The sequence below is a fragment of the Procambarus clarkii genome, chromosome 34 (assembly GCF_040958095.1).
Source record: "Procambarus clarkii isolate CNS0578487 chromosome 34, FALCON_Pclarkii_2.0, whole genome shotgun sequence".
NCBI lineage: Eukaryota > Metazoa > Arthropoda > Malacostraca > Decapoda > Cambaridae > Procambarus > Procambarus clarkii.
The window spans coordinates 10,939,401-10,962,859 of NC_091183.1; the positions used below are offsets into that span (position 1 = coordinate 10,939,401).

The 23,459-nt window shown below is 40.1% G+C and overlaps 2 pseudogenes; both read right to left on the bottom strand.

Moving 5' to 3' along the window:
* Positions 1-10,375: 10,375 nt before the first annotated feature.
* LOC138370948 (DNA-directed RNA polymerases I, II, and III subunit RPABC2 pseudogene) lies at positions 10,376-10,786 on the bottom strand (annotated as a pseudogene).
* A 3,704-nt stretch (positions 10,787-14,490) lies between these two features.
* Positions 14,491-14,954, bottom strand: LOC138370949 (DNA-directed RNA polymerases I, II, and III subunit RPABC2 pseudogene; annotated as a pseudogene).
* Positions 14,955-23,459: the final 8,505 nt, after the last annotated feature.

Below are 23,459 nucleotides of genomic sequence, written 5' to 3' on the forward strand. Positions count from 1 at the left end.
CTGTTCCCTAGCTCACTCCCTATTTCGATGTCATTAATTTGTGTTTCCCTGTTAGTTAACACTAAATCTAAAATATTATTTTCCCGTGTTGGTTCCTTAATGTGTTGCGTAAGAAAGCAATCGTCAATTAATTCTAGAAAATCTTCTGCTTCACTATTCCCGGTTTTGTTCAACCAGTTTATTCCGCTAAAATTAAAGTCACCCATGACCTAAATACTGTTAGATCTAGATATTTCATCCCATAGGTGCTTTGCTTCCATTCTGTCTAAATTGGTGGCCTATATATAACTCCTAATATAATAGTATTAGCTTTTTTGTTTAATTCTATCCAAATAGTTTCTGTGTGTGGCTCAGTTTTGATTCCCTCTTTGAGACTACATTTCAAATTGTCCCTAACATATATGGCTACTCCACCTCCTCATCTAATATATCTATCTGTGTGAAATAGTTTAAATCCATTTATTTGATATTCAGCTAATAGTTCACTATTTTCTACATTCATTCCACGTTTCGGTAAGTGCCAATAATATCTATTTTTTCTGTGCTGACAAGAGCATTTAATTCGTTAATTTTATTTCTTAGACTTCTACTGTTAGTGTAATATACCCTAAGTGAATTGTTATTTTGAGGCCCTTCTCTTTCCCTGATCATTTTGCCAATTCCTTTCTCCCACAAACACATACTTTTATTACCTCCTTCTCCAAATCAATTCCAATACCTCTATCTACTAACAGTTTAAACCCAAACAAACACCTCTAACCACTTCTTCCAACGAGTTCGCAACAGCAACAACCCCAGCTCTCGATAGATGCACCCCATCACGAGCATACATTTCATTTCTTCCATAGAAGTGTTCCCAGTTGTCTATGAAAGATATTGCATTTGATTTGCAATATCTTTCCAGCCGGCAATTGACACCAAGTGCCCTCGATATCCATTCATTTCCTCTCTAAACGAGTGGGAAATGAGGAATCGGGATTCCTCCCTAGCTCCTAACTAATTCAATGGCTGTCCTAATCTCTGTATTAGTTCCTCACTCCTAACTCGCTTAACATCCTTACCCCCTGCACTAATACAAATAATGGGTTTGTTCCCATTTCCCGTCATAATATCATTCATGTTTCCAACAATATCACCAATTCCAGCTCCCGGATAGCAAACCCTTAATCTGTTCCCCCTATCTCTGGCAAAGATAGGGGAACTTAATTGCTAAGGGTATCATCTCGTACAACAGACAAGATGGGGCCCATGCACATTTGGGTGCAGCTAGCCTAACTTTGGATAGACAGACAAATATACAAAACTATTCTCTCTATTGTGTAGATAAAAACACATATTTTACCTTCATTGTTCTCATATAAGAGCTCTTCTCTTGAGATGATTTCTGGGCTTTAGTGTCCCCACGGCCCGGTCCTCGACTAGGCCTCCACCTCAAGGAAGCAGCCCGTGACGGCTGACAAACACCCAGGTACCTATTTTACTGCTAGGTAACAGGGGCATAGGGTGAAATTCTGTTAAAGTGCCAGATTTTCGAAAAGCTGATTTTAATAGCCTAAGAAATTTTTTGGGTCAAATAGATTGGAAAGTTTTGGGTATGGAGTGTAGGCCTGTCTTGGAGCGAGACATGAACCCAGCAATAGGTGATGTAAAAGGGGATTTCGATGTGGATTTAATATATAACTTATTTAACCCTTAAACTGCGCATGGCGTATATATACGCCCTGAGTAACATGTCCCATGGTGCGCATGGCGTATATATACGCCATAGGGTGCCAGGCCTGATTCAAATGGCCCGCGGCTACACGGGGTTCACCGTAGCTTCCTCAGGGCTCTTGTAAACAGATGCCATTTTAAAAAAAAATCGTGGGCAATATTCTCAGGTGTGAGAGCCACAGTACTGTTGGAGCAACCAAGGCCGGCGCACGCAGCATGAGCGAACAGCATTGATGTTCAGCTTGTGACCACAGCATCGCCGAAAAATGTCAAAATAAATATATAATTGTTATTATTTAGCGATGACAATATTACAGATGACCAATGACTGTGATATAAATAACCAGGGTTGTGGTAATAGCAGGATTGTTGTAATAATTAGCGCTGTGGGAGGAGTGATGCTGAGAGACGGAGGGAGACAGCATCGTTTACTGACTGTGTGGCACCTGTTATTGTTTGCATTCACCATACCAGGTCAGTGATTCTCTATGGTGAACACAATGTAGATACTTATATATAATGTGTGTATTAGTGTAATAACAGCAAAAGGATTATGCTGGGAGGAGCCATATGGGTGACGGAGGTGACGTCGTCTGCACGATTTGTCTAGCTGTTTAGAGGGTGGCCACTATGCTCTTTGGCGCACTACAAGCTTAGGTGTACAGTTACGGTGCATAAAAACATGTAGATATATATATATAATATGTGTATACAGGGTAATAACACTGCAAAAGGTATTGTTTGGGGAGAAAGTTTAGTGCGTGTGACCTTGAAAGAGTGAGGGAGCCGCCAGCCGCCATCTGTGTATAGCGACGACTCTTAGTGCCTGAACTAACTATATCAGCTTAGCTGTACAGTTGTGGTGAACAAAATATATACATACTTATATATAACGTCTGTATATAGTGTAATAACACCACAACTGGTATTGTTGGGGGAGAAAGTTTAGTGCGTGTGTTGAGGGAGTGGCAGCGAGTGGCCTGGCTGGTGTGTGGCGGTAACTCCTCGTTGCTTTTCGACACTCAATACCAACTTAGTGGTTCGTTATGGTGACCAAAACATGCCAATACTTATATATAACCTGTGTATAGAGTGTAATAGCAGCAAAACTATTTGTTTATAGTTTATAAACATAATAATTGAATCACTAATATGCACATCATACTTTTGAGTATAGCGATTATTAACCACTTTTATTATATAAATATATTACAATACACACTATTGAATAATATTACTGCAAAAAAACTAAGAAAAATCAATCAGAGACATTGAAACAATTAGGTAATAATATCTTTGTGGCAACTCCCATCTGTCAACGCGGGTGACGCTGACCAGGTCTGACGACGGCTCTGTCAACGCCCACTTTTTGCCAGACTTCCTCGGTCAATTGCGCCCATAATATGTCACCTACGATTTTATTTTTTATTTTTTCCGTGCTCAGGGGACACAAATTAACATGTTTAGAAGACGAAAAAAAATGTTAATTTTTTTTTCTTACGCACAGGGGTGTAAATGTCCCAAGGACCCCTGAGCAGTGTAAGGGTTAAGAATATTGTAAACAAAGCACAGGAACGTAGTATACCATATAAATTGAATAGATCGAATACTAATGACCCAAAGTGGATAACAAATAATTTTAAGAACCTTATAGGTAAAAGGAGAGCTTGGTACAAAAGGATTAAGAATGGGGAAGTCAGTTTAGAACAGGAATTCATACAACTGGTTAGAAATGTTAAAAAGAGATTAGGAAAGCAAAAAGAAACTATGAAGTTCGCATAGCAGAGCAAGCAAAGGCAAATCCTAAAGGGTTTTTTTCAGTTATATCGAACTAAGACTAGGGAAAGGATAGGTCCATTAAAATCTGAGACAGGTCAAATAACGGATAATGACAAGGAGATGAGTAGTATTTTTAACAAATATTTTATATCTGTATTTACTAAAGAAGAACTTAACAATATGCCTTCAGCCGAACAAGTCTATGTGGGTGGGGATGAGGACAGGTTGACTAGTTTAGTAGTTACCAGGGAGGATGTAATTAAACAATTTGAAAAACTAAAACCAAACAAATCCCCAGGGCCGGATGAAGTGTTTGCCAGGGTGCTTAAAGAATGCAAAGAGGAGCTTTCCGAGCCACTGTCTACCATATTTAATAAATCAATAGAGTCAGGCAGAGTGCCAGAGTCATGGAAGGTAGCTAAAGTGGTACCAATTTTTAACACTTTCCTGGAGAGTTTAAAGGAGATAGAGATAGATCACTTGCGTCAAACTATCGGCCAATTAGCCTAACGTCTATTGTGGGAAAGTTACTTGATTCAATAATTGCAAATACAATTCGTCTCCATCTTGAAAAACATAAATTAATAAATGAGTCGCAACATGGTTTTACAAATGGCCGTTCATGTTTAACAAATTTGCTAACTTTTTATTCCAGCATAGTTTAGGCAGTTGATATAGGTAAGGATTGTGATGTTTGTGTACCTTGACTTTAGCAAAGCTTTTGATTCAGTGCCACATGAGAGACTAATTAAAAAAATAGATCATGGTATTGGGGTGCTATATTAAATTGGATTAGGGCATGGCTATTCCAAAGGAAACAGAGAGTTAGTATAAATGGGGTTAAGTCAGAGTGGGATAATGTTGTTAGTGGAGTACCTCAGGGCTCTGTCCTGGGCCCTCTGTTGTTTATAATATATATAGATGATTTAGATTCAGGTTTGAGTAGCAACATTTGCAAATTTGCCGATGATACGTAAATCAGTAGGGAAATTATTTCGGAGGAGGACTCACTATCACGTCAAGTTGATCTAGATAGGGTTTTGAAATGGTCAAAGGATTGGCAAATGCAGTTTAATGCTGATAAATGTAAAGTTCTGAGGCTAGGTAATGATGATAGAGTTACAAGATACGAGCTAGATGGTGTTGCGATTGCGAAGTCGGATTGCAAAAGGGATCTGGGAGTTATGATTAGTAAGAATTTAAAACAAAAGGATCAATGCATGAATGTTCGTAATAAGGCGAATAGGACACTGGGATTTTTTAATCGAAGCGTTAGTAACAAGACACCTGGTGTGGTTCTTAAGCTATGTCTTGCTCTGGTTAGGCCCCATTTAGATTATGCAGTTCAGTTTTGGTCGCTGTATTATAGAATGGATATAAATTCACTTGAACGTGTCCAACGTAGGATGACTAAGTTAATTCCCCAAATTAGAAATCTTTCATATGAAGAAAGATTAACAAAGCTTAAGTTGCATTCACTGGAAAGACGAAGAGTTAGGGATGACATGACAGAGGTTTACAAGTGGATGAATGGACATAACAGGGGGGATATTAATAGGGTATTAAAAATATCAACACAAGACAGAACACGAAACAATGGGTATAAATTGGATAAGATTTAGGAAAGACTTGGGTAAATACTGGTTCAGTAACAGGGTTGTTGATTTCTGGAACCAATTACCGCATAACGTGCTGGAGGTGGGGTCCCTCGATTGTTTCAAGCGCGGGTTTTACAAGTATATGAGTGGGATTGGGTGGTTATAGATAGGAGCTGCCTCGTATGGGCCAATAGGAATTCTGCAGTTGCCTTTGTTCTTAAACTAAACTGGCCTAACTTCCCAAGAGATTCTCTTATGATCGCATGGAAGAGAAATAAATACCTCAAAGACCATCTGGTCCAAGCAAGTCTAAGACGCGAGACCCAGTCTGCACAGGCAAGGAACTTGGTATGCAGCAGAACCAGCCTTCCTACACTTACCTACCAGTGGAAAACATTTTTTGTTTTTTCTACAGGGTTTGAGGAGTGGTTAGAAGGCGCCTTTCATGTGTAACGATTCTATTTTATATTTAACGATTCATGTGTTACGTAAAGTATGGTGACAAATAAACACAGACACTAAGATACTATATATATATTTGTTCGAATATACAGAAGTACACAGGTGATATTTTGGTGTGAGTTGAGCGCACTGAGCCTCCCAGAACTCCCCCTCCCAGGGGATGAAAGGAAAAATACTTGATCAAGGAACTTAGCTGGTCGGTGAATTGTACGCCCTGCTCGCGTTACATAACCATCAAAGTTAACTTCCTCCTCTTCGCTGATTTCATCTAACTGGGGTCGTAGGAGGATCCTGTGCTGGGAGGTCGCACAGGATCGTCCGTTGTCGTAGGAGGCGGTACTGCTGGTAACTGTGGTCGAAAAGTGAACTGCGTAGTCGGCGGATGTGTCTCTGGATTTAGCAGTGTCGCAGACGTTGAGACGAAGCCTGGAGCAGAGAGCTGAGTGAGGCTGGAGTCGTGGAGCTCTATGTGGGAGAGCGTGGCGGCTCGATTGAGAATTGTGAGTGTCCGAACTCGGGGAGCGAGTGCGTGGCGGCTCGATGCGGTCGTAGTCTGCTGTCTGCTCTGTGTCGAAGCTGGAGCGTCCTTGGGTTGATTAGTACTCTACACGCCGAGTACTACATTCATCAAGGTCATTCAGTCGGTCAGGTGAAGTCACAGTGAGAGGTTGTGTTAACCGGAGCTCCTGAGTGTTGTTATATTATCATTGCAATATGGAAGTTGTAGTTAAGGACCTGGTGACTCTAGTGGGAGCCCTGAGGACAGAGTTGGACTTTCTGCGGGAGGAGGTGCGTCAGCTGAAAGAACAACGAGAAGTAACGAAGGAGGAGACCAGCAGTAAAGGGACCTCGTCTTGGAGAGTTGTGAAAGACAGGGGCCTTAAGAAGACTTTGATAAAGCCGCCTTCAAACGCCATAGCAACTTCTAATTCATTTGACGTTTTGGAGGACGAGTGCTGTGGAGAGACTGTGGATCGCGCAAAAGGGAAAGCAACGAAGAGAAAGGAAGCGCAGGCCCCTCAGAAAGTAAAGGAAGTACCTAAGCAAACATTAGTTGTGGGAGATTCCCAGATAAGGTATTTGGATAGAACGTTTTGTGCTAGAGATAGGGGGAACAGGTTAAGGGTTTGCTATCCCGGAGCTGGCATTGGTGATATTATAAACAACATGAATGATATTATGGCTGGTAATGGGAACAATCCCATTATTTGCATTAGCGTGGGAGGAAATGATGTTGGTCGAGTTAGGAGTGAGGAACTGATTCAGAGGTATAAAACAGCCATAGAGTTAGTTAGGAGCAAGGGAGGAATCCCGATCATATGTGGCATTCTTCCAAGAAAGGGAGTGGGAAATGAATGGATATCGAGGGCACTTGGTGTCAATTGCCGGCTGGAAAGATATTGCAAATCAAATGCAATATCTTTCATAGACAACTGGGAACACTTCTATGGAAGAAATGAAATGTATGCTCGTGATGGGGTGCATCTATCGAGAGCTGGGGTTGTTGCTGTTGCGAACTCGTTAGAAGAAGTGGTTAGAGGTGTTTGTTTGGGTTTAAACTGTTAGTAGATAGAGGTATGGGAATTGATTTGGAGGAAGGAGGTAATAAAAGTATGTGTTTGTGGGAGAAAGGAATTGGCAAAACGATCAGGGAAAGAGAAGGTCCGCAAAAAAACAATTCACTTAGGGTATATTACACTAACAGTAGAAGTCTAAGAAATAAAATTAACGAATTAAATGCTCTTGTCTGCACAGAAAAAATAGATATTATTGCACTTACCGAAACGTGGATGAATGTAGAAAATAGAGAACTATTAGCTGAATATCAAATATATGGATTTAAACTATTTCACACAGATAGATATATTAGACGAGGAGGTGGAGTAGCCATATATGTTAGGGACAATTTGAAATGTAGTCTCAAAGAGGGAATCAAAACAGAGCCACACACAGAAACTATTTGGATTGAATTAAACGAAAAAGCTAATAATATTATAATAGGAGTAATATATAGGCCACCAAATTTAGACAGAATGGAAGCAAAGCATCTATGGGATGAAATATCTAGAGCATCTAGATCTAACAGTATTTATGTCATGGGTGACTTTAATTTTAGCGGAATAAACTGGTTGAACAAAACAGGGAATAGTGAAGCAGAAGATTTTCTAGAATTAATTGACGATTGCTTTCTTACGCAACACATTAAGGAACCAACACGGGAAAATAATATTTTAGATTTAGTGTTAACTAACAGGGAAACGCAAATTAATGACATCGAAATAGGGAGTGAGCTAGGGAGCAGTGATCACAAAGAAATCAGATTTAGCATAGAATGGAATAGACCAGTAGGAGAAAATTCTGTTAAAGTGCCAGATTTTCAAAAAGCAGATTTTAATAGCCTAAGAAATTTTTTGGGTCAAATTGATTGGAAAGTCTTGGGTATGGGGTGTGGGCCGGTCTTGGAGCGAGACATGAACCCAGCGATAGGTGACTTAAATGGGGATTTCGATGTGGATTCAATATATAACTTATTTAAGAATATTCTAAACAAAGCACAGGAACGTAGTATACCATACAAATTGAATAGATCGAATACAAATGACCCAAAGTGGATAACAAAGAATTTGAAGAACCTTATAGGTAAAAAAAGAGCTTGGTACAAAAGGATTAAAAATGGGGAGGTCACTTTAGAACAGGAATTCATACAACTGGTTAGAAATGTTAAAAAAGAGATAAGGAAAGCAAAAAGAAACTATGAAGTTCGCATAGCAGGGCAAGCAAAGACAAATCCTAAAGGGTTTTTTCAGTTATATCGTACTAAGACTAGGGAAAGGATAGGTCCATTAAAAACTGAGACAGGTCAAATAACAGATAGTGATGAAGAGATGAGTAGTATTTTTAATAAATATTTTGTATCTGTATTTACTAAAGAGGAACTTAACAATATGCCTTCAGCCGAACAAGTCTATGTGGGTGGGGACGAGGACAGGTTGACGAGTTTAGCAGTTACCAGGGAGGATGTTCTTAAACAAATAGTAAAACTCAAACCAAACAAATCCCCAGGGCCGGATGAAGTGTTTGCCAGGGTGCTTAAAGAATGCAAAGAGGAGCTTTGTGACCCACTGTCAACCATATTTAATAAATCAATAGAGTCAGGCAGAGTGCCAGAGTTTTGGAAAGTTGCTAATGTGATACCAGTTTTTAAGAAAGGAGATAGATCACTTGCGTCTAACTATCGACCAATTAGCCTAACGTCTATTGTGGGAAAGTTACTCGAATCTATAATAGCAAATAAAATTCGTCTTCATCTTGAAAAACATAAATTAATAATTGAGTCGCAACATGGTTTTATAAATGGCCGTTCATGTTTAACAAATTTGTTATCTTTTTATTCTAGCATTGTTGAGGCAGTTGATAGTGGTAAGGATTGCGATGTTGTATACCTTGACTTTAGCAAAGCTTTTGATACAGTGCCACATGAAAGACTGATTAAAAAGATAGAGTCTCATGGTATTGGGGGTGCTATATTAAGCTGGATTAGGGCATGGCTATACCAAAGGAAACAGAGAGTTAGTATAAATGGAATCAAGTCAGAGTGGGAAAATGTTGTAAGTGGAGTGCCTCAAGGCTCTGTCCTGGGACCTCTGTTGTTTATAATATATATAAATGATTTAGATTCAGGTTTGAGTAGCAACATTTGCAAATTTGCCGATGATACGAAAATCGGTAGGGAAATTAATTCGGAGGAGGACTCACTATCACTTCAAGTTGATCTAGATAGGGTTTTGAAATGGTCAAAGGATTGGCAGATGCAGTTTAATGCTGATAAATGTAAAGTTCTGAGGTTAGGTAATGTTGATAGAGTTACAAGATACGAGCTAGATGGTGTTGTGATTGCGAAGTCGGATTGCGAAAGGGATCTGGGAGTTATGATTAGTAAGAATTTAAAACAAAAGGATCAATGCATAAATGTTCGTAATAAGGCAAATCGGACACTTGGATTTATTAATCGCAGCGTTAGTAACAAGACACCTGGTGTGGTTCTCAAGCTATATCTTGCTCTGGTTAGGCCCCATTTAGATTATGCAGTTCAGTTTTGGTCGCCATATTATAGAATGGATATAAATTCACTTGAACGTGTCCAGCGTAGGATGACTAAGTTAATTCCCCAAATTAGAAATCTTTCATATGAAGAAAGATTAACAAAGCTTAAGTTGCATTCACTGGAAAGGCGAAGAGTTAGGGGTGACATGATAGAGGTTTACAAGTGGATGAATGGACATAACCGGGGGGATATTAATAGGGTATTAAAAGTATCAACACAGGACAGAACACGAAACAATGGGTATAAATTGGATAAGTTTAGATTTAGGAAAGACTTGGGTAAATACTGGTTCAGTAACAGGGTTGTTGATTTGTGGAACCAATTGCCGCGTAACATTGTGGAGGTGGTGTCCCTCGATTGTTTCAAGCACGGGTTGGACAAGTATATGAGTGGGATTGGGTGGTTATAGAATAGGAGCTGCCTCGTATGGCCAATAGGCCTTCTGCAGTTACCTTTGTTCTTATGTTCTTACATGTGTTGACTGTGGAAATTGCAGTCTGGTACCAAAAGATGTAGGTACAGTGTGTGGACAAGCTCGGTGTAGCAGGAGAGAAGAATCTGCATAATTGTTGCGTCCTTGGGTCGCTGTCGCAATGTGGAGCATTGTAAAAATTGTACATCACTACTCCTCTTAATACAACAAATATGAGAAAAGAACTAACAATTCATCATGAATGATCAGACATCCTTAAAGCTTTACCATCAATCTAACATGTACTTAGAAGTCACTGATAATAAGTTCATCTATGCCCCAATCTTCAAAAGATCCGTCTGGCAAATATCTGCGAATGATGATGGGAATTTTCCGTTCTCTCAATTCTTTGGCAGCAATTTGGAGCGGATCCGATTCTGCATCAATTTCCACCATGACAGGCGCACACATTGCAATCTGCAGTGCTCTCGTGCCCAATACTCTAGCTCTTTCATATTTTGTCATATAAGGTGTCGTGATTCTCTTGAGCATAGGCACTGGCTGACCTTCCCCTGCAGGTACCAACTCTATCTGGTTATCATCATCCTCCTCTCCTTGCAGGTCATCCAGATTTTCATCATCTTCTGCCTCCTCGAAGTCATCACCAACATCATCACCATCGAACTCCTCGTCAGCCATCTCGCGTTCCTGTTTGCACCAAGGACTTCTCCCAGCTATAAGCAAGACTCGCGTGGCCGTGTGTGACGCAGCGCTGAGCGTCGGGACAGTATCTCGTAAGTGTCTGCTCTAGACCACACTTGAAAGTAGACTAGTTTAATGTTTGCTATTCTGCTGCTTATATGCTCGGGCAACACCTCACCGTGTTGCCCGGGCAACGCCTCACCTCATTCATCTCCAAAGGTTGACAGGAATATTAACAATGCATTTGGAGCGAGTATATTATTGGGATAATCTACTCGCTACACATGCCTTCGACCGAAGCGTTGTCGTCTCTTCAATTTTTAGTGTGTGGTTTGGTCAGCATAAATACTTTCTATAATTAACAGTACTAAATTCTACAATATAATTGAGCATAAAGTATATGTGTATTCGATGGTCCACATAATTACAAAAAGTAATATCTTAACAGGAGGAGGGTTTGTAAATATTCGCTCCTGCCAAGGTTCATGGGAAACAATTACCGACAATTTTTTTTATAGTAAAATGGTGAGAATTTGAGTCGTTTTACACTAATGTTAGTCATATGCCATTTCTCACTAATGCTATGGAAAAGGCACAGGTGCGTTTATAATAAGAACACAGGTAACTGCAGAAGGCTTATTGGCCCATACGAGGCAGCTCCTATCTATAACCACTACTCATATACTTGTCCAACCCGCGCTTGAAACAATCGAGGGATCCCACCTCCAGCATGTTACGCGGTAATTGGTTCCACAAATCAACAACCCTGTTACTGAACCAGTATTTATCCAAGTCTTTCCTAAATCTAAACTTATCCAATTTATACCCATTGTTTCGTGTTCTGTCTTGTGTTGATACTTTTAATACCCTATTATTATCCCCTTTGTTATGTCCATTCACCCACTTGTAAACCTCTATCATGTCACCCCTAACTCTTCGCCTTTCCAGTGAATGCAACTTAAGCTTTGTTAATCTTTCTTCATATGAAAGATTTCTAATTTGGGGAATTAACTTAGTCATCCTACGCTGGACACGTTCAAGTGAATTTATATCCATTCTATAATATGGCGACCAAAACTCAACTGCATAATTTAAATGGGGCCTAACTATAGCAAGATATAGCTTGAGAACCACACCAGGTGTCTTGTTTCTAACGCTGCGATTAATAAATCCAAGTGTCCGATTTGCCTTATTTCGAACATTTATGCATTGATCCTTTTGTTTTAAATTCTTACCAATCATAACTCCCAGATCCCTTTCGCAATCTCAACACCATCTAGCTCGTATCTTGTAACTCATCATCATCATTACCTAACCTCAGAACTTTACATTTATCAGCATTAAACTGCATCTGCCAATCCTTTGACCATTTCAAAACCCTATCTAGATCAACTTGAAGTGATAGTGTTAAATTAATTTCCTTACCGATTTTCGTATCATCGGGAAATTTGCAAATGTTGCTACTCAAACCTGAATCTAAATCATTGATATATATTATAAATAATAGAGGTCCCAGGACAGAGCCCTGAGGCACTCCACTTACAACATTTTCCCACTCTGACTTAACCCTCTCTGTTTCCTTTGGAATAGCCATGCCCTAATCCAACTTAATATAGCACCTCCAATACCATGAGCCTCTATCTTTTTATGTCTTTCATGTGGCACTGTATCAAAAGCTTTGCTAAAGTCAAGGTACACAACATCACAATCCTTACCACTATCAACTGCCTCAAATATGCTGGAATAATAATTTAGCAAATTTGTTAAACATGAACGGCCATTTGTAAAACCATGTTGCGACTCATTTATTAACTTGTGTTTTTGAAGATGAAGACGAATTTTATTTGCAATTATCGATTCAAGTAACTTTCCCACAATAGACGTTAGGCTAATTGGTCGACATTAGTTGACGCAAGTGATCTATCTCCTTTCTTAAAAATTGGTATCACACTAGTAACTTTCCAAAACTCTGGCCCTCTGCCTGACTCTATTGATTTATTAAATATGGTTGACAGTGGGTCACAAAGCTCCTCTTTGCATTCTTTAAGCACCCTGGCAAACACTTCATCTGGCCCTGGGGATTTGTTTGGTTTGAGTTTTTCTATTTGTTTAAGAACATCCTTCCTGGTAACTGCTAAACTAGTCAACCTGTCCTCGTCCCCACCCACATAGACTTGTTCGGCTGAAGGCATATTGTTAAGTTCCTCTTTAGTAAATACAGATACAAAATATTTATTAAAAATACTACTCATCTCATCATCACTATCTGTTATTTGACCTGTCTCAGTGTTTAATGGACCTATCCTTTCCCTAGTCTTAGTTCGATATAACTGAAAAAACCCTTTAGGATTTGTCTTTGCTTGCCCTGCTATGCGAACTTCATAGTTTCTTTTTGCTTTCCTTATCTCTTTTTTAACCTTTCTAACCAGTTGTACGAATTCCTGTTCTAAAGTGACCTCCCCATTTTTAATCCTTTTGTACCAAGCTCTCTTTTTACCTATAAGGTTCTTCAAATTCTTTGTTATCCACTTTGGGCCATTAGTATTCGATCTATTCAATTTGTATGGTATACTACGTTCCTGTGCTTTGTTTAGAATATTCTTAAATAAGTTATATATTGAATCCACATCGAAATCCCCATTTAAGTCACCTGTCGCTGGGTTCATGTCTCGCTCCAAGACCGGCCCACACCCCATACCCAAGACTTTCCAATCAATTTGACCCAAAAAATTTCTTAGGCTATTAAAATCAGCTTTTCGAAAATCTGGCACAGAACCAGCCTTCCTACCAGTGGAAAACATTTTTTGTTTTTTCTACAGGGTTTGAGGAGTGGTTAGAAGGCGCCTTTCATGTGTAACGATTCTATTTTATATTTAACGATTCATGTGTTACGTAAAGTATGGTGACAAATAAACACAGACACTAAGAAACTATATATATATTTGGTCGAATATACAGAAGTACACAGGTGATATTTTGGTGTGAGTTGAGCGCACTGAGCCTCCCAGAACTCCCTCTCCCAGGGGATGAAAGGAAAAATACTTGATCAAGGAACTTAGCTGGTCGGTGAATTGTACGCCCTGCTCGCGTTACATAACCATCAAAGTTAACTTCCTCCTCTTCGCTGATGTCATCTAACTGGGGTCGTAGGAGGATCCTGTGCTGGGAGGTCGCACAGGATCGTCCGTTGTCGTAGGAGGCGGTGCTGCTGGTAACTGTGGTCGAAAAGTGAACTGCGTAGTCGGCGGATGTGTCTCTGGATTTAGCAGTGTCGCAGACGTTGAGACGAAGCCTGGAGCAGAGCAGAGAGCTGAGTGAGGCTGAAGTCGTGGAGCTCTATGTGGGAGAGCGTGGCGGCTCGATTGAGAATTGTGAGTGTCCGAACTCGGGGAGCGAGAGCGTGGCGGCTCGATGCGGTCGTAGTCTGCTGTCTGCTCTGTGTCGAAGCTGTAGCGTCTTGGGTTGATTAGGACTGTACACGCCGAGTACTACATGTGTTGACTGTGGAAATTGTAGTCTGGTACCAAAAGATGTAGGTACAGTGTGTGGACAAGCTCGGTGTAGCAGGAGAGAAGAATATGCATAATTGTTGCGTCCTTGGGTCGCTGTCGCAATGTGGAGCATTGTAAAAATTGTACATCACTACTCCTCTTAATAAAACAAATATGAGAAAAGAACTAACATGAATGATCAGACATCCTTAAAGCTTTACCATCAATCTAGAAGTCACTGATGATAAGTTCATCTATGCCCCAATCTTCAAAAGATCCGTCTGGCAAATATCTGCGAATGATGATGGGAATTTTCCGTTCTCTCAATTCTTTGGCAGCAATTTGGAGCGGATCCGATTCTGCATCAATTTCCACCATGACAGGCGCACACATTGCAATCTGCAGTGCTCTCGTGCCCAATACTCTAGCTCTTTCATATTTTGTCATATAAGGTGTCGTGATTCTCTTGAGCATAGGCACTGGCTGACCTTCCCCTGCAGGTACCAACTCTATCTGGTTATCATCATCCTCCTCTCCTTGCAGGTCATCCAGATTTTCATCATCTTCTGCCTCCTCGAAGTCATCACCAACATCATCACCATCGAACTCCTCGTCAGCCATCTCGCGTTCCTGTTTGCACCAAGGTCTTCTCCCAGCTATAAGCAAGACTCGCGTGGCCGTGTGTGACGCAGCGCTGAGCGTCGGTACAGTATCTCGTAAGTGTCCGCTCTAGACTACACTTGAAAGTAGACTAGTTTAATGTTTGCTATTCTGCTGCTTATATGCTCGGGCAACACCTCACCGTGTTGCCCGGGCAACGCCTCACCTCATTCATCTCCAAAGGTTGACAGGAATATTAACAATGCATTTGGAGCGAGTATATTATTGGGATAATCTACTCGCTACACATGCCTTCGACCGAAGCGTTGTCGTCTCTTCAATTTTTAGTGTGTGGTTTGGTCAGAATAAATACTTTCTATAATTAACAGTACTAAATTCTACAATATAATTGAGCATAAAGTATATGTGTATTCGATGGTCCACATAATTACAAAAAGTAATATCTTAACAGGAGGAGGGTTTGTAAATATTCGCTCCTGCCAAGGTTCATGGGAAACAATTACCGACAATTTTTTTTATAGTAAAATGGTGAGAATTTGAGTCGTTTTACACTAATGTTAGTCATATGCCATTTCTCACTAATGCTATGGAAAAGGCACAGGTGCGTTTATAATAAGAACACAGGTAACTGCAGAAGGCCTATTGGCCCATACGAGGCAGCTCCTATCTATAACCACCCAATCCCACTCATATACTTGTCCAACCCGCGCTTGAAACAATCGAGGGATCCCACCTCCAGCATGGTTCGCGGTAATTGGTTCCACAAATCAACAACCCTGTTACTGAACCAGTATTTATCCAAGTCTTTCCTAAATCTAAACTTATCCAATTTATACCCATTGTTTCGTGTTCTGTCTTGTGTTGATACTTTTAATACCCTATTATTATCCCCTTTGTTATGTCCATTCACCCACTTGTAAACCTCTATCATGTCACCCCTAACTCTTCGCCTTTCCAGTGAATGCAACTTAAGCTTTGTTAATCTTTCATCATATGAAAGATTTCTAATTTGGGGAATTAACTTAGTCATCCTACGCTGGACACGTTCAAGTGAATTTATATCCATTCTATAATATGGCGACCAAAACTCAACTGCATAATTTAAATGGGGCCTAACTATAGCAAGATATAGCTTGAGAACCACACCAGGTGTCTTGTTTCTAACGCTGCGATTAATAAATCCAAGTATCCAATTTGCCTTATTACGAACATTTATGCATTGATCCTTTTGTTTTAAATTCTTACCAATCATAACTCCCAGATCCCTTTCGCAATCTCAACACCATCTAGCTCGTATCTTGTAACTCATCATCATCATTACCTAACCTCAGAACTTTACATTTATCAGCATTAAAATGCATCTGCCAATCCTTTGACCATTTCAAAACCCTATCTAGATCAACTTGAAGTGATAGTGAGTCCTCCGAATTAATTTCCCTACCGATTTTCGTATCATCGGGAAATTTGCAAATGTTGCTACTCAAACCTGAATCTAAATCATTGATATATATTATAAACAACAGAGGTCCCAGGACAGAGCCCTGAGGCACTCCACTTACAACATTTTCCCACTCTGACTTAACCCTCTCTGTTTCCTTTGGAATAGCCATGCCCTAATCCAACTTAATATAGCACCTCCAATACCATGAGCCTCTATCTTGTTTATGTCTTTCATGTGGCACTGTATCAAAAGCTTTGCTAAAGTCAAGGTACACAACATCACAATCCTTACCACTATCAACTGCCTCAACTATGCTGGAATAAAAAGTTAGCAAATTTGTTAAACATGAACGGCCATTTGTAAAACCATGTTGCGACTCATTTATTAACTTGTGTTTTTGAAGATGAAGACGAATTTTATTTGCAATTATCGATTCAAGTAACTTTCCCACAATAGACGTTAGGCTAATTGGTCGACATTAGTTGACGCAAGTGATCTATCTCCTTTCTTAAAAATTGGTATCACACTAGCAACTTTCCAAAACTCTGGCACTCTGCCTGACTCTATTGATTTATTAAATATGGTTGACAGTGGGTCACAAAGCTCCTCTTTGCATTCTTTAAGCACCCTGGCAAACACTTCATCTGGCCCTGGGGATTTGTTTGGTTTGAGTTTTTCTATTTGTTTAAGAACATCCTTCCTGGTAACTGCTAAACTAGTCAACCTGTCCTCGTCCCCACCCACATAGACTTGTTCGGCTGAAGGCATATTGTTAAGTTCCTCTTTAGTAAATACAGATACAAAATATTTATTAAAAATACTACTCATCTCATCATCACTATCTGTTATTTGACCTGTCTCAGTGTTTAATGGACCTATCCTTTCCCTAGTCTTATTACGATATAACTGAAAAAACCCTTTTGGATTTGTCTTTGCTTGCCCTGCTATGCGAACTTCACAGTTTCTTTTTGCTTTCCTTATCTCTTTTTTAACATTTCTAACCAGTTGTACGAATTCCTGTTCTAAAGTGACCTCCCCATTTTTAATCCTTTTGTACCAAGCTCTCTTTTTACCTATAAGGTTCTTCAAATTCTTTGTTATCCACTTTGGGTCATTAGTATTCGATCTATTCAATTTGTATGGTATACTACGTTCCTGTGCTTTGTTTAGAATATTCTTAAATAAGTTATATATTGAATCCACATCGAAATCCCCATTTAAGTCACCTATCGCTGGGTTCATGTCTCGCTCCAAGACCGGCCCACACCCCATACCCAAGACTTTCCAATCAATTTGACCCAAAAAATTTCTTGCGCTATTAAAATCAGCTTTTCGAAAATCTGGCACTTTAACAGAATTTTCTCCTACTGGTCTATTCCATTCAATGCTAAATCTGATTTCTTTGTGATCACTGTTCCCTAGCTCACTCCCTATTTCGATGTCATTAATTTGTGTTTCCCTGTTAGTTAACACTAAATCTAAAATATTATTTTCCCGTGTTGGTTCCTTAATGTGTTGCGTAAGAAAGCAATCGTCAATTAATTCTAGAAAATCTTCTGCTTCACTATTCCCGGTTTTGTTCAACCAGTTTATTCCGCTAAAATTAAAGTCACCCATGACCTAAATACTGTTAGATCTAGATGCTCTAGATATTTCATCCCATAGGTGCTTTGCTTCCATTCTGTCTAAATTTGGTGGCCTATATATAACTCCTAATATAATATTATTAGCTTTTTCGTTTAATTCTATCCAAATAGTTTCTGTGTGTGGCTCAGTTTCGATTCCCTCTTTGAGACTACATTTCAAATTGTCCCAAACATATATGGCTACTCCACCTCCTCATCTAATATATCTATCTGTGTGAAATAGTTTAAATCGATTTATTTGATATTCAGCTAATAGTTCACTATTTTCTACATTCATCCACGTTTCGGTAAGTGCAATAATATCTATTTTTTCTGTGCTGACAAGAGCATTTAATTCGTTAATTTTATTTCTTAGACTTCTACTGTTAGTGTAATATACCCTAAGTGAATTGTTATTTTGAGGCCCTTCTCTTTCCCTGATCATTTTGCCAATTCCTTTCTCCCACAAACACATACTTTTATTACCTCCTTCCTCCAAATCAATTCCAATACCTCTATCTACTAACAGTTTAAACCCAAACAAACACCTCTAACCACTTCTTCCAACGAGTTCGCAACAGCAACAACCCCAGCTCTCGATAGATGCACCCCATCACGAGCATACATTTCATTTCTTCCATAGAAGTGTTCCCAGTTGTCTATGAAAGATATTGCATTTGATTTGCAATATCTTTCCAGCCGGCAATTGACACCAAGTGCCCTCGATATATCGGGATTCCTCCCTTGCTCCTAACTAATTCAATGGCTGTCCTAAATCTCTGTATTAGTTCCTCACTCCTAACTCGCCCAACATCATTACCCCCTGCACTAATACAAATAATGGGTTTGTTCCCATTTCCCGTCATAATATCATTCATGTTTCCAACAATATCACCAATTCCAGCTCCCGGATAGCAAACCCTTAATCTGTTCCCCCTATCTCTGGCAAAGATAGGGGGAACTTAATTGCTAAGGGTATCATCTCGTACAACAGACAAGATGGGGCCCATGCACATTTGGGTGCAGCTAGCCTAACTTTGGATAGACAGACAAATACACAAAACTATTCTCTCTATTGTGTAGATAAAAACACATATTTTACCTTCATTGTTCTCATATAAGAGCTCTTCTCTTGAGATGATTTCGGGGCTTTAGTGTCCCCACGGCCCGGTCCTCGACTTGGCCTCCACCTCAAGGAAGCAGCCCGTGACGGCTGACAAACACCCAGGTACCTATTTTACTGCTAGGTAACAGGGGCATAGGGTGAAATTCTGTTAAAGTGCCAGATTTTCGAAAAGCTGATTTTAATAGCCTAAGAAATTTTTGGGGTCAAATAGATTGGAAAGTTTTGGGTATGGAGTGTAGGCCTGTCTTGGAGCGAGACATGAACCCAGCGTTAGGTGATGTAAAAGGGGATTTCGATGTGGATTTAATATATAACTTTGTTAAGAATATTCGAAACAAAGCACAGGAACGTAGTATACCATATAAATTGAATAGATCGAATACTAATGACCCAAAGTGGATAACAAATAATTTAAAGAACCTTATAGGTAAAAGGAGAGCTTGGTACAAAAGGATTAAGAATGGGGAAGTCAGTTTAGAACAGGAATTCATACAACTGGTTAGAAATGTTAAAAAAGAGATTAGGAAAGCAAAAAGAAACTATGAAGTTCGCATAGCAGAGCAAGCAAAGGCAAATCCTAAAGGGTTTTTTCAGTTATATCGAACTAAGACTAGGGAAAGGATAGGTCCATTAAAATCTGAGACAGGTCAAATAACGGATAATGACAAGGAGATGAGTAGTATTTTTAACAAATATTTTATATCTGTATTTACTAAAGAAGAACTTAACAATATGCCTTCAGCCGAACAAGTCTATGTGGGTGGGGATGAGGACAGGTTGACTAGTTTAGTAGTTACCAGGGAGGATGTAATTAAACAATTTGAAAAACTAAAACCAAACAAATCCCCAGGGCCGGATGAAGTGTTTGCCAGGGTGCTTAAAGAATGCAAAGAGGAGCTTTCCGAGCCACTGTCTACCATATTTAATAAATCAATAGAGTCAGGCAGAGTGCCAGAGTCATGGAAGGTAGCTAAAGTGGTACCAATTTTTAACACTTTCCTGGAGAGTTTAAAGGAGATAGAGATAGATCACTTGCGTCAAACTATCGGCCAATTAGCCTAACGTCTATTGTGGGAAAGTTACTTGAATCAATAATTGCAAATACAATTCGTCTCCATCTTGAAAAACATAAATTAATAAATGAGTCGCAACATGGTTTTACAAATGGCCGTTCATGTTTAACAAATTTGCTAACTTTTTATTCCAGCATAGTTGAGGCAGTTGATATAGGTAAGGATTGTGATGTTGTGTACCTTGACTTTAGCAAAGCTTTTGATTCAGTGCCACATGAGAGACTAATTAAAAAAATAGATCATGGTATTGGGGTGCTATATTAAATTGGATTAGGGCATGGCTATTCCAAAGGAAACAGAGAGTTAGTATAAATGGGGTTAAGTCAGAGTGGGATAATGTTGTTAGTGGAGTACCTCAGGGCTCTGTCCTGGGCCCTCTGTTGTTTATAATATATATAGATGATTTAGATTCAGGTTTGAGTAGCAACATTTGCAAATTTGCCGATGATACGTAAATCAGTAGGGAAATTAATTCGGAGGAGGACTCACTATCACGTCAAGTTGATCTAGATAGGGTTTTGAAATGGTCAAAGGATTGGCAAATGCAGTTTAATGCTGATAAATGTAAAGTTCTGAGGCTAGGTAATGATGATAGAGTTACAAGATACGAGCTAGATGGTGTTGCGATTGCGAAGTCGGATTGCAAAAGGGATCTGGGAGTTATGATTAGTAAGAATTTAAAACAAAAGGATCAATGCATGAATGTTCGTAATAAGGCGAATAGGACACTGGGATTTTTTAATCGAAGCGTTAGTAACAAGACACCTGGTGTGGTTCTTAAGCTATGTCTTGCTCTGGTTAGGCCCCATTTAGATTATGCAGTTCAGTTTTGGTCGCTGTATTATAGAATGGATATAAATTCACTTGAACGTGTCCAACGTAGGATGACTAAGTTAATTCCCCAAATTAGAAATCTTTCATATGAAGAAAGATTAACAAAGCTTAAGTTGCATTCACTGGAAAGACGAAGAGTTAGGGATGACATGATAGAGGTTTACAAGTGGATGAATGGACATAACAGGGGGGATATTAATAGGGTATTAAAAATATCAACACAAGAGAGAACACGAAACAATGGGTATAAATTGGATAAGATTTAGGAAAGACTTGGGTAAATACTGGTTCAGTAACAGGGTTGTTGATTTCTGGAACCAATTACCGCATAACGTGCTGGAGGTGGGGTCCCTCGATTGTTTCAAGCGCGGGTTGGACAAGTATATGAGTGGGATTGGGTGGTTATAGATAGGAGCTGCCTCGTATGGGCCAATAGGCCTTCTGCAGTTGCCTTTGTTCTTAAACTAAACTGGCCTAACTTCCCAAGAGATTCTCTTATGATCGCATGGAAGAGAAATAAATACCTCAAAGACCATCTGGTCCAAGCAAGTCTAAGACGCGAGACCCAGTCTGCATAGGCAAGGAACTTGGTATGCAGCAGAACCAGCCTTCCTACACTTACCTACCAGTGGAAAACATTTTTTGTTTTTTCTACAGGGTTTGAGGAGTGGTTAGAAGGCGCCTTTCATGTGTAACGATTCTATTTTATATTTAACGATTCATGTGTTACGTAAAGTATGGTGACAAATAAACACAGACACTAAGATACTATATATATATTTGTTCGTATATACAGAAGTACACAGGTGATATTTTGGTGTGAGTTGAGCGCACTGAGCCTCCCAGAACTCCCCCTCCCAGGGGATGAAAGGAAAAATACTTGATCAAGGAACTTAGCTGGTCGGTGAATTGTACGCCCTGCTCGCGTTACATAACCATCAAAGTTAACTTCCTCCTCTTCGCTGATTTCATCTAACTGGGGTCGTAGGAGGATCCTGTGCTGGGAGGTCGCACAGGATCGTCCGTTGTCGTAGGAGGCGGTACTGCTGGTAACTGTGGTCGAAAAGTGAACTGCGTAGTCGGCGGATGTGTCTCTGGATTTAGCAGTGTCGCAGACGTTGAGACGAAGCCTGGAGCAGAGCAGAGAGCTGAGTGAGGCTGGAGTCGTGGAGCTCTATGTGGGAGAGCGTGGCGGCTCGATTGAGAATTGTGAGTGTCCGAACTCGGGGAGCGAGTTCGGACAAACCTGAATCAAAATCATTTATATATATTATAAACAACAGAGGTCCCAGGACAGAGCCTTGAGGCACTCCACTTACAACATTTTCCCACTCTGACTTGATTCCATTTATACTAACTCTCTGTTTCCTTTGGTATAGCCATGCCCTAATCCAGCTTAATATAGCACCCCCAATACCATGAGACTCTATCTTTTTAATCAGTCTTTCATGTGGCACTGTATCAAAAGCTTTGCTAATAATACGGAATAATAATGTATTAAAGAATAACCTCTTAGTTCGTGAAACACACCTTCTAATCGTATTGCTGTGAATTAAACCCTAATCTCTGACCCCGTAGGATGTAAAAAACCCAGACTGTGACCAGCTTGTGCCTAGAAGGCGAGAGCTCCAGAATGTAACGAAAAGAGACATAAGGAAAAAAATTAATAAAGGGGGCCAAACGGCGGGATCCACCATATGTCGTACTCCTTATTCGTTGTGCGTGTAACACCAAGCATGCGGCGAAAGAGGCTGCATAGAAAAAATTCCGGGCATACCCGGCAGACAAAAATCTAAAAATCCGGCGGCGAAGGAGGCTGCATTAAAATTTTTATGCCTAACCCGTAGAAAGAATTTGTTGGCCAAAATTATGTCTGGAAATCTGGCAACAATTATGTCTGTATATAAGTAATCCACGGCTAGGAGCCACATAAAATGAACCGGGCTTAACCGGCGGACAAAATTCCGGCAAACTAGCCCCGTTGATAAATAAAAAATCCCGGGCTTAACCGGCAGACTAATTCTGGCAAGCTAGCGGCTAGGGCAAGGGTGTATAAGAATTCCGTAATAATCGTCGTACAAAGAGGGGTTGGGGCAGCCTAACATGCCCTGCCTAGGCATGTCCTGGCTGGATCGTCAACAGGCCACGTGGGGAAGTGCGCTGAGCACTCGACGACACTTGGGAGGAACCTAGCTTTTCAACTAGAACATAAGATACCACTTTACCTTGGAGAAACCTGGGTGGAGGCTGTGATCGGGGTTGCAATCGTAGTTTCCATAGTTTCTTGAAGTCCTGTTTCTTGAAGTCCTGAGAACACAAAATCCTAAGTTTTTCTTCTATCTTGCGAAGAGAAACGTGTTTGTAGCGGTGGAGCAAAAATTTTTTCCTTTGACTTGTGAAGCGGAGCGAGGCTGTAGTAAGAGAGAATGCATGACCCGGCCTCCTCTCTCCTTATATAGGCCCCCCACGGCTCTCCG